We start from the raw sequence: 22158 nt of genomic DNA on the forward strand, positions 1-22158 counted from the left end.
GCAGAAAACACAGCTCAGGCAGATAAGGCTCAAGCTGTCAGATCATCGCTTTTGAAGATTGTGCACCAACTTGAGTTCATAGTGCAGGTGAAGCTAGAAAGTGACTTTTGAGATTTCCTTTTATCTGAGCTTAATGCTTTCCTGGGTTAGTGCGTGCTTTTCTTTAATTCCTGGTATAAAACATTAACAGACAAACAGAAACACTGACTCAAACATGACCACACAAAGCACAGCAGAGCTGAATGTGTGCTGCTCTTATCTTGTGGATTAGAAACTGTATTTGTCCATTAACCAGGTTGAGAACTTGGTCTTTTACACTAAAATGTAACCATATCCAGATTCACACCCATTCCTCTATTTGTAGCTCCAGAAACGAGACCAATAAATGACGTTTTTAGGTACTTTTTAGATAGAAATGATGAATTAATCGAATGCTGATGTACATCTATGATTAAAGATAGAAGTCGAATTCATGCTCAAGCACGTGCACACATTTTTACAATGAGTAGGACTTATAAAAGAGAATGAGGAACACACGCAGCTTAACGAATCTGACAAAAACACTCATGAAGCAAATCCATTGCCTTTGTGCATTTGAGACACAGTTTCAGCTACAGAGTTCTATGCTTGTGGCCTCTGGTCATTCAGGTCATTCACACCAGTTCCATTTCCACCCTACAAGTTTTCTTTTGAGGCAAATTTGTTGTGCTTGTGAGTCCTCAAATTTCTCTCCATATTTTCTTAACATCAAGGTAACCATTAATTTGTGTTTATTTTTACTTGGATATGGCTCATCTTGCTTGAACTATAAATAATCTGTTAGATTAAATCGCAGTAAATGCACCATGTTTTCTTTTTGTTACAGTTACCTTACTTTTGCTGCATAATTCTGTTGATCGCACAGCCTGCCACTTGTACTACGCCCTTGTGCTGATGAGGCTGATTGTAAAATATGAAAGGTGGTTGCAAAACAAACTCAAACCCTGAAGACTGACAACAGGAAAACATTAATAAAGTGAATAGGCTAAGTGTTGCATCTTTAGCAGTAAGATATAGTGTCAACTAATACAGATAAAATTGCAATAAGTCAAATCTTTGAACACCCCACACTGACACAGAGATTCAGATTTCATGGAAAACAGTACATCCTGGTGTTCCATAGTTATAATTGGACTGGATGTTAAGACTGTGTGTTGCCTTTGCTGTTTAATTGCTGCATAACTTCTCTCTCTCCCATGTGATCCATCTTCTACTCCTCCGCCTCACAAGAAGAAGCAATTCATCGCTCTGGCAACCGAGCAATGTTTTCATTATCAGATGCCTCCTCTCCCTCTGTCACTGGGCTAAAGACGGATGTAGGGGTCATCAACAGGAGATCAACCGCAGTATCGCCAGTCTTCATCTTTTGGGAGTTTAGTTGAGCAGCATAATGTCCCTGATAACTTTTTTCATCACTCTACTACTCTACTGCATAATCGAACAAAAATTCTCCCTCCCTGTCCTCTCTCAGCTCCTAAAAAAACTTAATTCCAGTCCTCTTGAGCATAGCATATAGCCACATGCACACAGTGGTTTCCTTTTTCTGCTGCTTTCAGCTGCAGGTGCAGAGGAGATTCGTGGGAAAGGGCAGTAAATTCCATTTCACTTCTCTGTGTGTTCCCAAGTATGGTCCAAATCAGTACCTGTCAATATACCCTCTGCTTTTTGTGAGTTTTTTATGATCTTACAGGTCAACATTGAAACACTGAAGAGGAAGCAGAAAAAAAGTATGTACGCATTTTGTCTTCCCTGACAGAAAATTAGGGGTTCAAGACAGAAAGAGAGCGGGAGAGAGGGAAAAATCAGAAAAAAAGACAAGACTAAATAAAAATAGTTTAAATATTCATGTTTCTTTAGATGATTTATTCATGGGTAGCTGATATTCTCAGTTATTTATAAAACTGCTTGTGTGCCACCATTGTTGACAGAAGTCTAGCTGCTTTGTGTTCATGGAGGAAGGACACAATGGAAAATTGAACATGAAACATCAAGCATGAGCTCAAATGATGCCAGAGTGAAGGCTAGCTGTGACTGAATGTCAGCTGAGGAACACAGGAGCAAATTTTCTTAATGTGTGTGCATTGCATGCCACTGCTTTTCCAGCAGCTGCTGAGTTACTCAGTATTTATTCTTATCCATGTTTCTCTCCTGGCTTAAGATTTTGACCCCAGTTTCAGGCTGATGACGGGCATTGACCCCATGAATCCCCCGATACCGGCTTGGGTTTGGTGAGATCATCCACTGCAAGGACTGTGCAATTTTTTTCCCAAACCCCTGGTAAGTGCTGTTGTAAGTTAACTGATATAGGCATCACAGAAACACTGCAGCCAAACCTTATTCAGCAGCCCTCAAGCACGTTTTATTTAACAGTGAAATAGTAGACATTATCTATCTGTGTCCTTGTCCTCATGCTGGGGCTCAGGACAAGCACATACGCACAGTCAGATACTCTGTGACAACAAAGAGGAAGTGAGTATTCTTTCTTAATATTACCTTCAATACCTGCTCTGCCCAGCAGAGCATGGCCAATCTGCATTGTGTAATCATCACGAAGGAAGGGAAGAGAAAAATTAGAGGTGGTGTTAGGATGTCTTAGGATGTGTAGGCATGCAAATGACCTTTATGAACACAGGGACCACATGGACAACTATCTACCTACAAAGGAACTTGGATCATCCAAAAAGGTGAATGTTTGACCCTTTTTTTTTTTTTACATAGGTTTTAAATATTGCACCAACATCTGAGGAGGATGGTGGTTTGTGGTAACTAGAAACTTTAAATTCAATGTGAAATAAAAACTTTTACACTTTATTTTTTTTCAAAATTCTTGTTCTGGTATCTTTGGCCTCTACAGGTGCAGAATGGTAACTGTGTAATCTTTTCATTATGTTATGAAAGAATAGAAGATTTCCGCTTGGAACACAGCAAGCTTTCCACCTGAACCTTTTATAACCAGGAACATATCGCTTCTGCGATTTAAAGATGGACAGCAGCACAGTCAGCGATGAATAAATAATAGCACAAATACAAACAGCAAAATAGTGAAAGTAAGCGTCCAAAAAAGTTAAACGTCAAAGCTAAGAAAGCACAAAGCTTCAGATACAAAATGCCACACAACAAAGTGAACAAAGACAAAAATGTGCATTATTGTTGCTGAAAGCACAGCTTGTTTTGTATGCATAGGAAACTGTAGTTGTCTCCATTTTACGAGCGTGCCCCTATCCCATTAACAGTGACAAGCTGCGCATGGCAATTGTGTATAAACCTCTGGTCTTTGATGGTGAGCTGGTGGGACACCAGCGTGTGAGCCAACCTGCCTTACACTCACTTTCAATGCTCAGGTATGGTCTGCAGGTAACATTAGCAATTAGCAAGTAAATGACCTTCAGTGATTTTTCACTGAAACAGATGAGTTTCCTCTTTCTAACCACCTTGGCCAACATGTGTGATGTAGATAAGCTGGAGTGTGTAAAAGTTGTTAACAACACTTTTAGTACAGTACATCAGCAAGGAAAGCTCTGACGGTGATTGAAAGTGAACCTCAGCTCTGACCATGTCCTGTCTAATAAAACAGGCAAGTTGCCAAGCTGCAGGCTCAGCAGCGCTTTCAGATTACCGTCGATGAGAAATCACTTGGATGACTCAATGTAATAAATGTAACCAACTGTTCAAAAAAGAATTTTTATTCCCCCTAATAAATATTGACAGTTAATCATGTCACACACGGTTCAAGTCTTTTAATTTGTTATTAACGTATTTAAATGAAATGTCTCGGTTTGCCTTTCTGTATAGGTCACTACAAGCCGCTCGAGCTGACTACTACAGTCTCAACAACAACATCAAATGAAAGGGAGACTCCAGGTGATGGCAACATCAGGGCAAATGTTTCACATTATATTAACACATTTTCCCTTGCAAAGAAATGAAATTAGAAAGTAGGTGATATGAAAGTACATACTGGGAGCGGATTTCTTATTACGGTTCATACTAATAGCTTTAATTTTTAATATCTCTGACTGTACAGGAACATTGATAATAATATTACAGAAGCAAGGTCAAGGCTGCACAATTGGAAATTAGGACCTCCGAGTCTTACATTTTCCCACTTTTTGTCATTATTTGACCTTTACACTCACTTATTATCTGTATGGAAATTAGAGTTGGACAACTGTTTCAAAGGAAATTTCAAGTAGAAGATAAGATAAGATAAGATAACCTTTATTAGTCCCACACGTGGGAAATTTGTTTTGTCACAGCAGGAAGTGGACAGTGCAAAAGTTATGAGGCAAAAATTTGAATACAATAAGAATAAATACAGTACACAGCTGTACAGAATAGAATAAAATACTATATACAGTAGAATACAATAAAATAAATATACAATAAGATAAAAATAGAATACAAATACAAATACTATATACAACTGAGTAAAAATACAACGATGACAGAAAGGATTATTGCACTTAGTATTATTGCACATGTATGTGCTTGATCAGTTAAAGTCTTTATTATGGAGTCTGACAGCAGTGGGGAGGAAAGACCTGCGAAATCTCTCCGTCCCACACCGTGGGTGCCGCAGTCTCCCACTGAAGGAGCTGCTCAGTGCTGTCACAGTCTGCTGCATGGGGTGGGAGATGTTGTCCATCAGGGATGACAGCTTAGCCGCCGTTCTCCTGTCACTCGGTCGGTGATGATGCTGATTGTAACAAAAAAATTCAAGAAAAGAAATTCAAAACCAGTATTGGTTTGTACTGTAACTTGAATTTCAGTAAATATTTCAAATTTGTTCAATATCATATAATTAACTCAAAATCCATCCTGAAAAAGCATTTCCTAAAAAACACATTCTGCACTCACGCTTTTCTTTCACACTTGCATTCTGTAAATAATTCAGCGTAATCCTGTTAACTTCCTCCGGGAGAAACTTTTTCTCTACTGTCTATCTGAGGGCTCCTTTCAAGGCAGCCTCACACGTCAGATGGAGAACACATTTCCAACCTTATAGACTATAGTGAGAGCGCTACACTACAACCAGCGTGGGAGTATGCCTTTGATACCGATGTGTTTGAGTTTGGTGTTCACCCCTGGTATAAAGCATCACTGACATGGTTTAATACAGAAAGAAAAATTTATTATACACTATAAATAAATTATAAATTCTTCACTCTGCACCTTTACACAAGCACATGGATAAAAGTCACTGTAACTTAGTAGCTTATAGACATTATTCTATCAATAAGACTGGATGAGAAGTTGAGCTGCTAACTACTCAAAGTCACAACACTAGAACCTGTCACAAACGCTCACGGTGTTAGCTTGCCTTTCTTTACCCGGGGTGAGTACTTTTACGCTTTATCTCCTTTTTTCCCTTGATGTAGGCTTGTACACGACCATATCCATGCCAAGTCATCAAGACCTCTGTTGCTAAGATAGCTATTCTTGAATTCAACTCCATAAGAGTCTCTTTAGAGTGTACATGACAAATGAAGTACAAAAAATCAAAAAGCCTAGACGCTAAAGAGAGATTAAAAAAAGTTGTATCAGGGATTCAGATGCAGTTCAGTGTGGACAGATGGCACATAGACTGCTAAGGTTGAGGACTCCATCTCCAAAGGGCCACTCACAGTAAAAATGTAAGTACTCGTTCTACTTGTAAAGCACTCTGGATGAAAGCATCCACCCAGTCATGTGTTAAGATATAATGCAGCACACCCATTAGGTTCCTGAGCAAATCTCTGATGTTAACCCTTCCCTCTAACTTCAGAAATAGTTTTGATATTTCCTGCTGCAATTTCATTCCTTCTCACCTTTCCTTATCATACCACCCATTTTTTTCATCCCTCTCCCTTTATGTCACCTTTAAGGCAAGCAGTGCCATAGATGAGAGTGGGTTGGCTTCAGAGGAAGCCAATTTACTTGGAACATAAAAGAGTAGCACTTTTCTTTTCATTTGAAAGATGCCGCTGTTGCATTCTACAATAGACTGGAAGGCTGTCAAAACTGTCCTTTGAAACCAATAAGAAGACATTTCTCAGTAGCAGACATCTTTAATGGGAAAAAAAGGAAAAAAATCAGGCTAAATATATGTCATTTCAGGGTATGGATTTAATGCAGCAATTTTTTTTTCTGAACAGATGGAAAAGCATTCACCCAGAACCAAACAAAACTATCTGAGGAGATTCTTTTGGCTTGGTAGTAGAGTTTCTGCTATAATTGAAGCCATTGAGGATCTTTAAAGGGGGTCACAGCGTGATAAATCCTCACCAGTGAAGACAAGTGCAGGGGTTCACAATTGAAGCTGACATGTAGCTTTCCTTAAATATACCTTTCAGAAGCAGAATCAGAGAGTATTTGTTCATGGTGGTCGTGTGAGGATACAAAAATAGATCAACAAAATTGAAAACAGACACAAAAATGTTGTTTTCAAAAGGATGTTTTTTCCCCCCATGCGCTCTGTTGTTTTTTTTGTGAGGACGATTGTGAGTCATTGTGCTATTTCCTAAGCTCTTGGTTGTGTGTCCAGCGGGCAACATCGGTGTGTGCTGGGAATAGAGAGCTGCAGGTTACATATGGCAGCTATCACAGGAAGCAGGACCCCTAGCGACTCCACCTGGAACATTACATGCAGCTTCCTCCTCACTGACCTTTAACTGCACTCAGCATCCCGCGCTCTCTTGCCATCAGGCACTCTGTGTAACTTTACCCCCCCCCCCTTAGCTTTGGTTTTCTCTTGCTTAAACAAAAATAATTTTATAAGAACTAGTAAGTTTAAAAGAGAAATGCTATTCTGTCTTGCTCATTCATGCATCCCTCCATCCATCCATTGCACTTATTCAGCTGAGGGTTGCAGAGGGGCCTGTCATAGGGCAGGGGGGGTTCGGTGAATATTAAATTTACCTTATGTGAATTTCACCTGTCATCACTTGAAGTGTTTATTAGCCTGTTGACATAGTTTTTTTTTTTTTTAACTTGATTAGACTTTAAGGGTGAAATGCCAAAACTCTATATAGGTTTCAAAAAATAATTGTACTGAATACAGCATGGAAAGCTTTTGAAGCTCCAGTGGGATATATGTGGAGTCTGATAACAGCTTGCATGATTAATAATGAGAAAAACATATACATCTTGGCATATGATGTTAGAAAAAAGTGGATTCTCTGACCTCTGTACCCGATCTCTCATCTCTGAATGATGCAAGTGGCTTGAGGCTCCATTATAAGGTCTTAACAAGCACATCCAAATACCCAACCTTACTATTGTCAGTTGAGTTGGATTGCAGGTAATGTTGACATAGAGTTTAAGAGAAAAGAAATATGACAAGTTTTTTAAAAAGACTATAACTACTTCTGCTGTATCCTTTGTTTTGGTTTAGACATGGACACGGAGAAGCTGCATTCAGCTTTTATGCTCCATATATCTGGAACAAACTCCCAGAAAGCCTCAGATCAGCTGAAACACTCAGTTTATTTAAATCCAGGTTGAAGACTCACCTGTTCTCAGCTGCATTTGAATAAAACACCAAATCCACACTTTAAGCTTAAATTTCAAAACTTACATTTTAACTACTGATTTTATCTACTGTTCTGATTTTATCTACTGTTTTTAATCAATTTTAAATCATGCTTTTTATTTGTTTTTGTTCTTTAATGTCTCTGTAAAGCACTTTGAATCACCTTGTTGTTGAATTGTGCTATATAAATAAACTTGCCTTGCCTTATTTACAAGACCAACCGTGTTGGTGAACTATTTTATTAAGTAGTTCTAGTTTTATATTTAACCTCCTAGGACCTGGAATCCACATATGTGGACTTCACATTTTGGGTTGTCTCGACCAAAATACTACATTTTGCTCTACAAGGGCCTGATATCCACTTACGAGGATGTTATACTGTCACTGTTCTATCGAAATTTAAAGTGAATGTCCCCATATGTGGATCTCATTTTTGTCACAAACAAACATCAGGTTAAAAAAAAATCAACAAAAAAAAAAAATCACGCAATTTTTTGGTTTTTACATTCGTCAGGTCCCAATCAGCCCAAAGACAAATTAAAAATGCATGCCATGAAAGAGTTCGGGTCTTAGGAGGTTAAAGTTTATTAATTATAATAAATATTGAAAAAATACACTAACTAGTTAAACAGTAACAGCAGGACTTCATTAAGGCAGTGATGAAAATGTGAAAGTACAAAGAGCATGCTTTTTGTCTTCCTTCGTCTACACGGGAGAAACATAAGGCTTGTTCAAACATTGTCATTGCATCTTTTTTGTTTTTGTGTATGGCGCGCGCACACACACACACACACACACACACACACACACACACACACACACACACACACACACACACACACACACACTTTTCCACTCTAGCCCTTTAGTGCTGAAGACCTACATTTCATTTACTGCATTGGGGAATTACACTGAGTGTCTTTAATGGCCCTCACTTCCTCTGGCTGCCCCCCCCCCTCATACTTTTTCTTGTCAAGCTTGTCTGCTTGTAATCACCCTCAAGTAAAAGCCAAAGATGCCCTTTGAAACCATCTTGACTATGTGCCCCTAGTATGGATTTCATCCTACTTTCAAAGCCAAAAGTTCAGTCACACTCGTAGTGTGTCTGAAAAAAACATTGTATTTTAAGTTGTCTATAGAATAAAAAAGTCATAAAATGTGATATTACTACCTTCTTGTCCTTCTATATTGTTCTCCTTGCTCAGACAAACTTCTCAGAATTTGTAATTTAATGCTGAATCGTGCAATAGATAGCAGCATGTTTTAGCTGACTGTAAAATAAAGGCAGGCAAAGTATCACCTTGCTGCTGTCCTAGAGCTAGTGTGTGTGCGTGTGTGTGTTGTGGCTTTGAGTATGAGGCCGAGAGCAGCCGTTAGTGTGTGCATGTTTCAGTTTTAATGCCATCATCATCTCCAAGGTCAGTGGACGGAGGCATTTGGGCCATGCGCCAGAGCAAGCTGTGACATGAGTAGGACAGAGCCATAAAGTACATTTGATGCCTTTTACCATAACTTTGCTACAGGCTCTTCAGCACTAAAGCTACAGGACTGGATAATAGCTCCTCTTGGGCCCATAATTCAAAATTTCATGTCCAACCCTTTGAGTACTGAATGAAAAATGTACTGCACTTTTTTCTAATTTAGGAGATGACTGATGGAAGGCTACAGCTTTACAACCATAGGGAAGCGATTTTAGTTGTGTACATGAATGAGTACTTCATTTAAACTCTGCTTGAGGTACTTTCCAAATAACTGCTAGATCCAGTTTTTCTGTGTGTGTCAGAAATCAAGCATCAAGTATAATGTAATGATGGTTGCTGTAATCATGTCATTTTAATTTCCATCTTGTTTGCCTATGACACATGTATACAGTGCAATCAACCATAGTCATAAGAACCATTTACGTTGTTATATTTCAATCCTTTTCTTGTCTAAACCAGTTAGAATTTGTTGTTACCACTGGCATGCTTTGTGTTCATGCTGCCTTTTAAAAAATGAAAGAGGTGCTAAGATGATGTTATATAGTCTGACTTTAAACTCGTTCATTGGACAGTGGTGCGTCATTCTGCGTCATTAGGGCCACGCAGACCCAAATCAAATTCTAGTGACTCACAGCAACTCATGCAGCACTTTATTGTGCCTTCTGTGTTTGTTTATTTTCTCCAGAAACAGCTCATGAAAAAATAATGTGGGAAAGAGCAAGGACTGCAACTGGACCAAATATAATATGTCATAAATAATGACAAACAGGACAAAAAAAAGGCATACTGTGGCTGAATAGTTACTGTTCGCTTGATGTGTTCGACTCGGTTTTTTAAGATGGCGCTTGACATTTTGTAGAAAGCCTCATATTAGACTACACGCCGTTGGAGCAGTATGGGGCGTCTGTATCCAGTAAGGGTCCTAAGGCTAGACCCCCTATGCTAAGCGACATGAGCGAGACAGATAAATATGAAGGCATGCCGGCTCGTCGCCCGGATCAACAAGGTCAGTGTCAGGTGTTGAGGAACCAGGGCGCCTTGACGAGAAGGGTGGAACAAGAAGGCATCGGTGGGCAAGAGACGAAAACAGGGCGTTGTTGGAATGCTACTATGCAAGTAACCCTGGCGGAAGGGGCTACATGAATAGGATGAGGGACCTATGGATTCCTCGATACCCAACATCCACAATGACGGCGAAACAACTAGTAGCTCAGTGTTCCAACATTCTTGAAACCTGGACCCCCCCGTAGCCGGTTACCAAGATTACGTGAAGTACCCTCAGAAGATGATGCAGCACTACGGACGATACCTACAGCCACGATTACCGACACTAACAAGCTGATCTGCAATACGCAGCAGTGATCAGTGAGATGCTTGGCTACAAGTTGAACAGCCACAAGGGGCAGTACCCTCCATGGAGAAGGAGGCTAGAGGCTAAATACAGACAGACAGACAGACTATGCTGAGGTGTGCTGACCATTTTCTGAGTGTTGCAAATGAACGGAAAATCAAAGACAAGCTAACCACGAAAATGGGTTCGTCAGAAGGGAAGGAAAGGAGGTGGAGAGGGGAAGAAACTGAAAAAGGAAGAGGCCATTATCAGAGATAGACATGTAGCTACATACTGAAAGGTAAGTCTCAGACACCAGTTTAGACAAAAACATTGCTAAAATATAATATGTTCAATCTCAGTAAATGTTTTCTGTGACACTTGAATGTAAACACAATTTAAACATTTCAGAAAAGAATAGCAACAAAGAATTAGAAGGCATGCATTTTAATTAAATAACAAAGCAATACTTTAGTGTCCAACAGTCAAAGGAAAAAATACAAATTATTGCATAACATGGCTGAAGGACAAAAAGTCTTATAATCAACTAATTTGTATATAAGTCATTATATCATAACATGATGGTTTATATTATTGGCTAAACTTTTCCTGAGCAGTTTCATTTCATAATAAATAACTAAACCAGAAATATCAATGTGACTCTTTTTGTCCAGCCCAGCTTGTTTAGCATGCAGTTCATTCAATATAGACTTAACCAGCCCCTCATATCAAGCATAGCAAGCCTGATCTCTCCGAGATTACATCAGTCCACTTTTATCTTTGCAAACTCAGTAATGTCCTTCATGCCTCTGACCGTCAAAATGAGAGGACCAACCTCTCTCCGACCGGGAGGATTTGATTTTTATGCTAGACATGGATCAAGGCGATTATGTCTGTAATATAAAAGGGATAATATGAAAAAATATTGTTTCATGTTATTGCTCATACTATATTTCAATCATGATATGGTTTAAGGGAAGTCTTTTATAGAGGGGGGCTAACAGCAGATTAATAAAGTATTCTGATTCCTCTGCCACGCAGGCTGTCATTGTCAATGCGGAAATAAATCATGTCATGAAAACACATTTCATTCATCTTAAATAGTCCTTATATTTGCATAGAATATTCCTTGAATGTGACTATTGGTGACTGTTGTATAATTTCATTGAGCTGTAAAGTGCCTGATGTCTTTGTTTGTTTGCAGTCTTCCCTGTTTCCCTGCACCTCCTCCCAGCCTCCCGATCAACCTACACACTTGTTTTCCTTGTACTCACCACAAGATCATCTGTCTCCTTGCTTATAATAATAATCTCTTAAGCTTTTGCTTAATTTTTGAATCCTTGTGCATTTTATCTGTTCGATTAACTGTCCTGACATGCTATTCAAAGGTTTGCCAGTCTGCCTTGCTCTCCTCTACTCCAACCTCCTTCTCCAGCTCTTTCGCTCAGCCACAACTCACCCAGCCTGCCACGTACATTTCCTGTCCTGTTCCACTCCGCCACCTGCCTGCTTGCCACTCAATCAAAAGCCTCTCTCCCTCTCCAGCCTACCACTCCTCACATTCTTCCACCCTTAGCGTCACTCAACCCTATGCCTTTGTCAGAGTCAACCCTAATTGCTCCCATTCCCTCATTAGAGTCTAACAATAGACTGTCATTACCTGTCGCCAGTCTGAGTCTATGCTTTTCTTTTAACCTCCACCAGCTAATGACAGCATGACCAGTTTATGTAAAGCAACTCAGGACAAGCTCTTACGTGTTTTTTGTTTGTTTGTTTGTTTTTTGAAGAGTTTCTATTGGTTTACCTATGCACTTATCACTTTCAGTCATTAGGAAGTGATAAACATTGGTCTCAGCCTGAACATGGAACCCAGAGGTGGAGCACAAAAAACACAAAACAAAACAAAAAAACAGAACTAACCGTAAGATTTAATTATATTCACTTTACATGGTTCTGTTTGTTGGGCTTTTGTCTTTACTAGATTTTAGCAAGGGCTTGGTGGTTATCAAAAAATATCAACGAAAGACTTTAAAAACATAAAAAGCAAACAAATGAACTTTTTTTTAAAGTTCATTTGTTTTAAAAAACTGAAGAAATGAAATACATGTATATAAAAACGAGATGCTAAGGACAGCTAGATTTAGAAGATCGATGATAACCTTTCATTTCAACCTTTTATATAAAAACACATCAATATATACACATTCACATATGTACACATATGCATGTACACATGTATGTACACGCAGTACACACATGTGCTTTAAGAAAATAAAGAAAAATCTCAATGACATGAAATAATTACCTAATCATCAAGTCTGAGATGGAGCAGGAAAAGTATGTACATTCTTATTAGTCCCTACCCCACGCTCAACACTACTGATTTACCATATTCCTCATTAACCCCACGTCCCTGTATAAACTACCCCCACATGGATGTCATAGATATACAATAATTCAGATATAAATTAACATAATTCATATTCTTCCAGAAGCAGGTTTCTTTTTTTTGACTAACATGATGTTAGTTTGATTTGTTTGGTTTTTTGTTTTTTTAAAATCTAAATTTAAGATTTTGGACCGTTAGTCAAGTATTTGCAGTGGGAATATTTTTCAGAGATAATCTAGAAAAAACAGTGAATGAGACATTTTCTGCACTTGGCCAAACTAGAAACTTGACAAAGTTGTATGAATGGCACAATACTACAATACTAAAAAATAATACAAATATTTAGTCATGCACTCATTCATCTATTTTGATAACATTACTTTCAAAAAACAAAAAAAAAAGAAAAAACCTAAAGATGCTTGATATGTTTCTGAAATCATTACTGGCTGAAATTACATGGTGGCAGTGACTGAGGAACACTCATGTGTATTACAACTCTTTTTAGTAAATTTCCTCAAGCAAAATTAATACTGTGTAAGGTTTTAACTACTGTATACTGTCAAATCTGAGGAAAAAAAGTTAAACTGTCAGTTTTATTTACTTTTTCTCGGTTTGACAGTGCCTCTATTCACAAGGGAATGTCCTCCAGGCTATACGAGTGCATTTGCTTGTGTTCTTTATGAAAATGCCACTGAGCAGGTCCTGGAGCTCTCTGAACAACAATATCACTGTTGTCAAAAACAGCAAGAGAAATATCTGCTAAGTTTACTGTATGGCATTACTAGTGAGGTTCTCACTTTCAGTGGTGAGATATTTTTACTCTTGTGTTTGCAGTTACTCAAATAATCTGGTATTTGTGATTGTCTTATCACTAAACACTGGAAGTTTAATGCCTCGTGATCCAACTGTCACACACATGCTTTTTAAAAATGTATTTACTTTTTATAAAAAACAAAATGCCCACTGATGCACTACAGTCCTCCAACAAAACCTGAACCTTGTTTTTGGTATGTAATGGTTTACTTTAGGTCAGAGGATAACAGCTTTCTTTCTCCCTCAGATAATATTGAATCTGTAGAGGCCACTTGTATTGTCAGTCTATTGCTATCAGTGCACCCAGCGATCACTCTGTGTCCCAGCACTCTTTCACCTTAGGTAGATGAAGAATGATGAGCTGTTAACCTTTACTCTGATGGAAATGAAAGGGCTGATATATATCAGTGAGCACCACAATTCTCCAGCCTCACACATTCACTCAGAATGGTTTGACAGATGGATAAATAAATGATAGATGGATGGACAGATAGGCTAGTGCACTCCATGCTGATTGTTTCGACATGAACAACAGTGGATGTACGCACAAAAAAAAAAAAAAAAGAAAGAAGAAGAAGGTCTTGCTGCTCAGGAGTCCAGAATAAGGGGAAAAATAGACTCAGGAATAACAGGAAATTACGTTACTGTATATTATTGATATTTTTATTAGTCCATATTCATCCCGATGACAAATCAAATTTGAGCAGTTGCTCACCGTCGTGTAAAAATACTCTTTCATAATCAGTTATGAGGATTTGTGAACAGGCATTTAGCTGAAGTTGGTGATGAGGCAGGTTTGAGAGGCATGAATGTAAAGCCAGGGCCTTCAGCAGATCTATCCCGTTTAAATCATTGCCAGTTTGCAGATCACACTGACATCCATCAGACACGTCTGAGTAGGTAAAACTGAAAAGACGAGCTTGCTTTTCCCTCATTACCACCAGTGACTCCCTCATTACACAAAAATTGGATTCAAAACTATGCCCTTTGTATGAAACTACACTTAGTGTGAGCAGACTTCTAATAAGGAAAGCATTGCTTAGCAACTCGATGAAATAGGTAATAAAGGTTAAAAATATAAATTGTGCTGCTTTCAGCCTTAGTATAAAGCAACTGCCTGTGTAGAAATTTGTGTGACAAATGAAACATGCCACGATAAGTTGCACCGTTTTCCTGTTGCTTTTGTCTTTCAGATGTCAGGCCTCCACCTATGTGCCAATTAACTTTGAACTGGCCAGTGTCTGTTGGCTGATCTGGGCACAGTAGCCCAATCGCTCGCCAGTTATTGTTACAAAAGAACAGCTCTCTGGCCAGCTGGGTGATTTCGGAGGCCAAAATGGAGAGAAAACGATGCGTTTTCAAACAAAAACACATTAGTGTGGACATAGCCTGACTCTCTCTGAACTTTTGTGTTTGGGTTTGTGGGGGAAGGCTGGACAGGTAAGATTGGGGTACCCCATACAGATGCAACAGAGCTAGCTTATGGTTTTGTATGTTTTTAACAGCTAGGCAGACCTTTTGTTTTGCATATTGTTTATTTAGACTTTTGGGAAGCTGTAGGTCTCTTTTTGTTTTAATCATTTCTTTGATTCAGCTCAACTGCCTAGTCCTCCTCCCCCACGTTTTTCTTTTGCTAAGTTTATTATTGTCGAGGCATGGTAAACGATGAATAAATATTGCCTGACTAGTAACCTTGCTGTTGTCCCTCTCTTTCATTAATTTTGGTTGTCTTGTGTTGTTAATTGTGCATAAAACACAGATCACCAAAAACTTTAAAACACCAGTTTCTTATTTTTGCTTCAAACATCTGTTGTATGTTCTCTGTAGTACATTTATTAAAATGAGTCATAAATGCGTTAAAATCTTTCTCTTGAAACTGAAAAGCTGAGGTTCAACACTACTAGTATTGTATCACATCAAAACAAGAATCTAAAATATATTTAACAAAACACATGATTCAAAACGTCAAACACTTCTATAACAGAAAAATGTAAACTCAATTTCATTGAATATGAAAAATCTCAAAAACAACACAAACCGTGGACCATGCAATCATTTCAAATGATATTTAAAAATGAGCTAAAATTAAGTCACTGAACTGAAACTCCAACAACATTTGTAGTGCTGGTGCTTTTAGGAGAATTCACATTTAGCTTTGTAGTTTTATATCACATATCATATGGCTTGTTGTGCAGATAATTGCATTAACAGCATTTCCAAGCTGTATATGATCAATATTTTAGGGAAATTTATGAAATTGTAGGATTTTATTTTTACATTATAACCAATTAGCAAATATCTGTGACTTTACGATATATCCGTATATAGTCTTTGGATGCACTTTGCCTACCAAGCTTGCTAGCATTATCTGACAAGTACAATCCCCTGTTGAAATGAGGATTACAATCAAATAGTCAGTTTTGCTCAGCCTAGTCCTGAGTAACGTGAACAAGATGATTCTGTGACAAGCAAACCAAATAAGAGCTATAATGAAAGATTGTTCAGTGGTTATTGTAAGTCCTCCAGCACAAGAAAGGAGGCGATTCTATCCCACTGTTCACAGCAAACAGGTCACGTAAGTGTTAATTAACAGTGTGTTTTCCCTTTCATGTTATAAACAGCTGATATGTTTCGTGCGTTTAAAAAAAATAAAATAAATATGAACTTCATGCTGTTTTTTAAAAATGTGCTTGTTATTTTCACTTCATAACTTAAAAAAAAAACACCTTATTGATGGATACTCTAAGCTGTTCCTTTATTCACATGGGGTTACCGTAGCAAATGTAACCACATGTTTTCTTTGACAGCGTTTTATGTCAGATGCAACTCTCGCAAGGATTTGTGTCTCCTCCTGGTTGAGAATCAGGGAGCTTTCCTCATGTTAGTCAAATGTATTGTTAACCGTTACCTTAGGTAGCCACTAGAATACCATGTATACAGATAATTATTGACATAGACAAATTGACTTTAAGGCTTGCCCTTTAATCAGTTTCAGTCTATTGGCTGTATTCCTCGTCGTTATTATTATTATTATTTAAATCGCACATGAAATTCTAATAATGGTGTTTTACAGTATGGGAAGAAAAACATGAATAGATGATGAGCAACATATTTCAACATGACAAGCATTTTGTTTCACAACCCAACAACTAAAACTTTTTGTCAACCTTGGTAATGAAATTCTTCTTTTTATTTTGACGAGCTTCATGAAACTGTACTTCTGGTGCCAAAAATCTACATGAAAATTATTCATTGTGAGGCTATTAAGTAGCCTAGATGCTAACCTTTAGAGTGCACCATGCCATATGCGTATGCCTGTGTATAAAATATTACACAGTAGAATATCACAGTGTCATCATTATGCAGTTATATTTTTGGTACATACTGTACATGTTTTCCTCTGAAACAAGGTCAGGCGACTGTACAAATAATTTGGCATGTTTTTTGAAGTCCTTCAGATCTTTATGCTCTTTATGTGACCCCCAGCTTATGATTATTTTTTTGTATTATTATTTTATCTCCACCCAGCAGCTTTTTCGGCACAGACGCCTCAAACCTCACTGTCAATTGTTGGCCATATATTCCCTCTTCCCAAAGCTCATTCAAAACGCAGGCCTCTGCAATAATACCATCTGCATTATTTAATGTGTGCATAAATGTGTGTGTGCGTGTTTTCTATAGAGAGACTGGGGCTCTGTCCATATATTAGCTATCGGACAAACTTGCAAAACTCTCTCATATATCACCGTTTTCTGTGAACTTCAGCCTCTTCTTTCCAAGCACATTCATACACAGATAAACATCACTGAAGAAAACCAAGAATCTTGAGCAGTAAGACTCAAGAAGCAACTTAAAAGAACTCTTGGTTTTCCTCTGCTTGGAGCTGACATCCAACTTTATCTCTGGTTTTCTTTGTTATGGATGTGCAATGATATTGTATTTGGACAAAAGTGTGGCTCAGGATGTTCAAGCTTGTTTTCTTGAGTCAGACTTCACATAGAAGTGTAAACACAAAAGCATCTCGCAGATCATTCACACTAATCAGTTAACAAAAGGAAATGTTAGGCCACCATAATTAGTGCCTTAAAAATAAAGCACTGAAGTGACTTTCAAACGGAAGTTATTTCAGTGTTGAAGCTTTTGCCTGTCGATCTGTTTATAACTCTCAGGGCTTGGTATATTTACACACACACACGCATGCATAAGTGATTCTGTAAATAAACCGGCATTTATAAAATAAAAAGCAGATGCAGCTGACATGACGTGGTGGGAATTATGCACATGGTACTCATAGTACAACAGTGTTATTGTTTTATTGAAATCTGCATGCCAGAATCTGAAATGGAAATAAAATAAAATGTTTGTCTTTTAAAGTCTTTTTCAGTATGAACACTGAATAAATTCACATTCATTGATGAACCACAGCTCTGAATTATGGTCATGAAAGTTATGACATATATGACAGCTGCTGTGTTACTGATCGTTACAGATGTTACTCTTCTGCTCTTGTCACTGACACGTCTGATGATAGCTAAAGCATTCTAAGGCAAAGGTGCAAAAGAGCACACATTCATCACATAGCTAGAAGTACAAATATGTGTATGAGTACTGATTCAAGTATGAGTGAATAAGTACAGGATCTGAAATACACAAAGTCAAAAGAAAATAGTACCCTTCCTTTTAAATGACATTTCTATAACCCATTTACTATCCAGCTTAACTGAATATAATGTAATTAATATAGTATAAAAATAACATTAATATAGTGGAAAGGAAATGTTATTTCAATTTCAACTTAACCTGTAATGAATTTAGTCAGCTTGAACTTCCATTATGTAGAACATGAGCAGATAAAAAACAAACAAAGGGGAATTTTAAAACGTAGCTCTGTTTGCCGTTAGCTACCCATCTACTATATGGGTACGTCTACATATTTAAACACCATATTGGGAAGATCAGGTGCAGTGTGATGATTCATTTTGAAATAAGTCACAACAACGAGCTCCAGTAGATTTGGGTACAGGATGTGATCAGCTGACCTGTGCTGCTGCACTTTGTGGATTTAACCAGGATATAAGCAAATGTTACATGAGCTATAATTTTCATGATGCTGGTCTGATCATTAGTTTAAATATAAATTGATGTTGGAAACGTGGCATATCCTTGATGTTACCCAACACTGACCGTGAGCACCATAGCCGCTCCGCACCAATCCAGCATCTTATATAAAGTGCTGCAAACTAACTAGTGTAAACTAACCAGTAATTTCATGCAACCTTAGAATAACACAAGGGTAGTATACCTGCAGGACGTTTCACAATATAAACACCTAACCTCAGCAACCGGTGTCCTGTTTTTCAAACAACTTTCTCCATCATCTATGATTAGCTTGCAGACAAAGTGTGTGACATTTAGGTTTGAATTGCTTTGATGCTTGAAAACACGCAGTAATGCAAAATAATCAGTAACTTCCCTGAAAAGCTTTAAACCTAAAGGAACAAGGCTGTTTAAAAAATGCAAAGTGTAGAAAGTAGAGATTTGTGTGCAAAACTTTGTGGCGTAAAAGTAAAAAAATTATAAGAAAAAAATACTCAAAGTACAGTTAACTAAGAATTCTATTCAAGTACAGTAATGAAGTATTTGTACTTCATTACTTCCAACTACTGCTCAGGTGTTAATATGAAATTGCAAGTTAAAGGCTGTTTTCACTTCAGCTTATGGAAATAGAGGTAATAGTTTCACAGTGATTAATATTTGGCAAACAGAATCAAGTGTGTGGTTTATAGATCTGACAAAAAGAATACTCTATATTTCACATACATACATTTTAGTCCATATACCTACAGAGGAATTTAGCCACAAGTTTTATGCATCTGAACCCAGGAGCGTTTCAACACACAGGTATGGACAGCAAAAGAAGATTGCTTGTTCACTCCTGTGTGCAGGAAAATGAGGACAAGCTGATCGATTTATCCTTTTGTATTCCTATCAGTGGGATATCTGCCTATCGGTGCTTTCTCCTCTACTTGTTCTTATCTCTATCTGCTGTGCATCAGTGTAGGTGTGAGGCATTTGATCGAAAATGATATTTAATTTGGTTGACTTTTTTTTTTTTTTACACAGTCAGTGAAATCTCTTGTTAGATATCATTTCTCAGTTTTATCTCCGTTCTCTCCTAAAGTTACTGTATGTCACTGGGCTGTAATTCAGAAAAATGCCTCTGGTTCGCACAATGTTAGCTTTTACCGGGACCTTTTTTATAGACTTGACATTGCAAGTTTGCCAGAGAAGAGAGTAGCCAGCAGGATCGCCTCTGGCTGTCCTCCCCTAGCCCTGACCACTACTGTGAGCACTGATTTGGGATACAAGATCAAAGGTTGGTCCAATAGGACACGTGCCAGGTGTACTTCTACATGCAGTATAGAACAGAGTAGTCAAAACAAGCAGTGAACGAATACATGAAAAGCTTCTTGTGTGTGTTTTTTTGACAGCTGAGACTATTAACCCCCAAAACTCTTCAGTGGAAATTGTAATAATTTTCAAGCAGAGTCATCAGGAGGACCAAATAGTGAAGAAATGAACAAAAGTGAAACATAATTCATATTTCAGGAAGTAAAAAGATCACAGTAAAACATGGTTTATTGGTTGGACCTGTGGTCTGAGATAATGGAAGCTGCCTGGTGCAGGTGAGAGGCTGAAAAGCATTGGGGAGATTGGCTAAAGAACAAAGCTGTGATGAGTGAAGGAAGCGAAGAGCAAACTGGTGGGTGTTCAAAAACAAGCATTAGTCAAAGCAGAGTTCAAAAAAACAACACAAGGAAGACGCAAGTCTAACACGAACACGGCTGTAGTGCCGGAAAAAGTACTGAACAATTTGTCAGACAATTGTGAAGGTATAAATCCTGCTGGGTCCTAATGAGTGGATGTGCTGGTTAGGTATACCAGATGATTGGCCAGAGAGGCAGGAACGTGGCACCATGCTTGGACAGACAGACCTGCAGAGAGAGACAAACAGGGCAATAACAAGGTGAAGCACAGAATAAGAATAAGACAACCCGGATTACATCTTAGATTTGTAACTTGTCCACTAGTTGTATACCTATTAATTGTACTTAATGTCTGTCTTGCAATCATTAGTATACATAAGCATAATAAATGAAAATGGTAAGTATAGTCTTAAAGATTATGGTCAGCTTTTTAACATTGCCATTGTGGCCATGTCAGCATGTTAGCAGTTAACACAGCTGAGCGTACATCGTGCTGCTTTTTGCTCGATCCTCTGATTGCCAAATTAATAAATAAGCCATTTCAACTATAGTGAGAATTAATTAAATCTACATCGGCTGTAAACCTCGTGCTTAACATACATCTGAAATTTGTTTTGTTAACAGAGTCAGCTGATTTTTATCTTCGTGAGTGTTCTTTAAGTCTTCCAGGATTTTTCTTATTCGAGTGCTTCCTCGTGAAAATTTAAAGTGACTTGATACTCATGAATCATTTTGACTTCAAGGAGTTTAACTGTAATTTTCATTTTCAAAATCCCTTGTGTGGCCGGGTATCGTTCTATTCAATGTTCAGAGCACATTTACAAAGAGGGTGGGTAGGAAGGCCCTCCGGGATGTCAGAATATGTTGAGCCTTGTGGATTTCTAATGCGTGAAACATCTGTGGCGACGTATTCCTCATTGATCCTCCGTGACATTCCTGTCCTTAACCTTCTCTCTTTACTTTAACATCAAAGTTAGAAAGATTGAATTTAAATAGCATATGAGATAGAGTTGGTGATTCTGGTAATTCCTTGGTAGAATTTCTTTGTTAATATTTCGATAGCTGATTTATCTGCTAATTGACCATTTTCCCACAACTTTGTGTCCACAGTGGGAGGCATCAGTGGATGATTTCACAGGCAACATTTTCTTGCCTAAGTACATCACCATTTACCAAGCCATTTCACACATTTACATAGTCTTCCTCCTACAGCAGTTCAGAGCTTCTTGGGGTTGACTGTATTTATCCAATGGCACAGTGGCACATGCAGACAAATAGCACATTTTTTTTGTCTTGGAAAATTGACGTGTTCTGGATTCTTTTCTGCAAGTTTAATGTGACTCTTCCATCTGTTCATTGTCAGAATTGCAGCAGATGTGTGGATAAAAAGACAAATATAGAAAGACTTGGTAGCAAGAAGTTTGGGCTTTTATTCCTGATAAGCCAAGATAATTCATTTTGATATAATCTTATTGTGTATTTATGTTTGACTAAAAAGAATGAGAATCCAAATTTCTCTGGCCTCTGGCCACTGTCAATGATTGAACACCACTAATATTCATCCAGATTGTCTATTAATAACGCTGCTGCAGGGGCCATGTATTATTAGACCTGACTCTGCCTATAAACAAACAAACACCTCAGGGATTCATGAGATAACACCTTGATTCAATATCTGTAGCTGTGATAGATCATCATTCATGCAAGCCATCTGATGGACCACACTCTGTGTATGTGTGTGTGCAGGAGAGTGAGCGAATGTACGAGTGTGTGGCTGAGGGTGACAGAGAGAAATTGGGAGCATCAGCAGCATCAGCCTCAAATAAATG

The 22158-nt window shown here is 38.1% G+C and overlaps 1 long non-coding RNA gene across 1 annotated transcript; it reads left to right on the plus strand.

The window, feature by feature from the left end:
- Nucleotides 1–9933: 9933 nt before the first annotated feature.
- On the plus strand, nucleotides 9934–15253 carry LOC145420543 (uncharacterized). The gene is made up of 2 exons (XR_013901867.1): nucleotides 9934–10661; nucleotides 14756–15253. It is a non-coding gene; the product is annotated as an uncharacterized LOC145420543 (long non-coding RNA).
- Nucleotides 15254–22158: the final 6905 nt, after the last annotated feature.

Source organism: Astatotilapia calliptera, chromosome 2 (assembly GCF_964374335.1).
Source record: "Astatotilapia calliptera chromosome 2, fAstCal68.1, whole genome shotgun sequence".
Lineage (NCBI taxonomy): Eukaryota > Metazoa > Chordata > Actinopteri > Cichliformes > Cichlidae > Astatotilapia > Astatotilapia calliptera.